This window comes from Thunnus thynnus, chromosome 12 (genome assembly GCF_963924715.1).
Source record: "Thunnus thynnus chromosome 12, fThuThy2.1, whole genome shotgun sequence".
NCBI classification, from domain to species: domain Eukaryota; kingdom Metazoa; phylum Chordata; class Actinopteri; order Scombriformes; family Scombridae; genus Thunnus; species Thunnus thynnus.
Genome location: NC_089528.1, coordinates 27,082,165 through 27,085,179, shown reverse-complemented (window position 1 = coordinate 27,085,179; position 3,015 = coordinate 27,082,165).

The following is a 3,015-nucleotide window of genomic DNA, read 5'->3' as shown; positions in this document are numbered from 1 at the left end:
CCGTGTCAAGTAAATAATACAAATAATATAATTGTATATTGCATTTCAATTGATTTTAAATAAACTCTGTCCATGGTGTGTCCGTGTGTGTGTGTGTTCATTTTAAGAATCAAATGGCCTCACAGGGAATGATGAAGAAACATGCATGGGTATACGAAAGGGTACTTAGACATGACCTCGTTGGAATTAGGATTAGGTTTAGTTTTACGTCAGGGTTACATAGAGTTAATTTGTGTACTGAAAAATGCTGTCAAAATGGTGTCATAAAAGTTTCTAAAACTGCCAGATGAGATGTAGAATAAATCTCATGGGTCAACTTTCAGTAGGCGAGGTCAAAGAAGACATCAGGAAGGGACTAGGATCCAAAAATAATAATAAATGGTGGTGCTTTTTAAATTTTTTGTTTCATTCACGTATAATTTATACATTTGCCATGATTATTGTTCATTAACAGGCTTGCAAACTGGCTAAACTAGACAGTTGTATTATGGTGGCCAAAAGCTGCAAAATATTTCAGGAAACAAAGTAGAAAGACATCGAACTCCTGAGGCCAGATGTATAAACAAAGCATCGACACAAAAGCAAACACCGATTCCCAAACATAACCTGGAATTTAGGGGAAAAACTCCCAACATGCACTGTATTAGAGTTTAAAACTCAACAGCTCAACAAAAAACTACATTGCACTTTCATGTTTTGTATAACATAAAGTTTATGTGACATTTTAAAGCCCTCAGTGAGTCATAAGTGTTTTCTGTAATAAAAAATTAAAACAGTGCTGACCGTGGTGAACAGTATTAATTTAATTTGGAAGCAAAGTGATTGGAAACACTTGGCCACTGTTAATTGTGCTGAAAACAGTTAAAGGGGTATTCCACCGAGTACCGTAGTACTCAGCCTGTGAAAACTGTTATGTAATGTCTCCTGTGGCTCTGGAGAGAGCTCTCCAAAGTCTGAGAAAATATCTCAGGTTGGGCTGTTAAATTTTAACCGAAAGCCTACAAACTGCCATGCAGAGTCTGAAACATGTTGGCATTTACCAGCCAGTAACGGCATCACAGTGTAGCACAAGACTCTGTCGAGTTACATCATGAGAAATGTAGGATGTGCTGTTTTTTGAGCTTGACCCATATTAGAGAATAATAGTCAGGATATCTCGACCTTAGCGACATACTATTCTTTTACCATCTGTCAACTTGAGGAAGTACAAACTACTCCTTGCTGAAGTACCGCTTAAAATTGTTTTGAAGCATATGACAGTGAAAATGGTCACATCTCCTGGCCAACTCATGGTACTGCATTGTTGAGGATTTAATGAAACAGTAGCATTACAATCCTGCAACATTGTCAGACTCACAATCGACAGTTTTATTAAAACTAAAGGATCAAAATCGATGTAGCAGAACCAGGAATCACCTTTTTTATTCCATGCATTTTTTCTTCCTTGTCAAAATCTACAGCCTACACTACCCACAATGCAACTCAACTCTTGACTGCTCAGAGGTAAATGCTAGATTGGATTGGCCAGAGGGACGAACTCTCACGAGTGTGGTTAGGGTTAGGATTAAGGTTAGGGTTAGTTAAAGGTTAAGGTTAGCATATAAAACTCATGAGAGTTAAGCAAATCATCCCTCCGGCCCATCTAATCTAGCACCAACCCTGTTCAGATTTGGATATGTAATGCTAGTAAACTAGTGGCAAATGTAGCCTTGATCAACTAGCCTTACGCGGAGATGTGAAACGGCCAACAGAGGTCTGGTAACTTCACCTCTATCTGACTCCACACCCCCAGATTTTCAAGTCCTTCAGCCCTAACTATTTATCAGACTTCACACAGCTCATTCTGGAGCCACACAAGCCTTTATACAACTTATTTCACACAGTTCTCCCCAACACCTGTAAACAGATTTTGAAATTGATGGGATTTAAAGGACCAGTGTGTAAGATGTAAGGGGATCTATTGGCAGAAATTGAATATAACATTCAGAACTTTGTTTTCATTAGTGTATAATCACCTGAAACTAAGAATCATTGTGTTTTTGTTACTTTAGAATGAGTCCTTTATATCCACATAGGGAGCAGGTCCTCTTCCACAGAGCCCACCATGTTGCACTGTCATGTTTCTACAGTAGCCCACTGACAAACTAAACACTGGCACTGGTTGCAATCCGCAACCTCACCACTAGATGCCACTAAATCCTACATACTGGTCCTTTAAATGCAATGATGAAATGTCATGATGAGAAAGAGTGAAAATATTAATGTCATCCTTGATATTTTGTTCATCCCTGGCCTACACCAGAATATCTTCCTTGAGAACTTCCAATTCTGCAGTGACATAACTAAACATGAAACACACAAGGTTACTTTTTTTAATATTAAGATCACAGCAGAATATGTGGCAGCTGCAATTATTCAGGTTTATTTTTTTTCTAAACTCAGCCATTACTGTTGTCAGAGTCTGCTGCTGACATTTCCTTCTCTCACATACTGCCCCCTTTGTTTATGCACTTAATTATATCTTGTGGACGCATAGTATCATGAAGACAACCCCAAGATATGAGGGGAGGCATGCAACAAACATCTAGTCCACCCGGTCCTATATCAGCACTCTAATGTGGCCCTCTATTTAGTGATCAATTGATGTCTGGCATGTTGAAGTGAGGTATGAATACGATATCTTTATTCATGCTTTGAAAGGTCAATAACGTGTGAAGTAGTCTTAACGTGCAACATCACTACTGGAATGGTTATAAGGTGCACAAGGAGCAGTCACTGAAACTACTACTCAGAGAGCAAATGTGATTTGAACAAACATTTAGTTGTAAACACTAATTATATTTTTAAGTCGAAACAACTAAGTGTTTTATTGTGTTGTGTTAGCATTTTTGGGGTTTGGGTTGTTTGTTTTTTTACAGAAATGGAGCTTTCTGTTGCAGTAGAGTGTGTTGACCAGCAGAGGCCCTCCTTGACTGCCACAGTGAAGCAACATCTATGTTGTCAAGGTACTTTAAG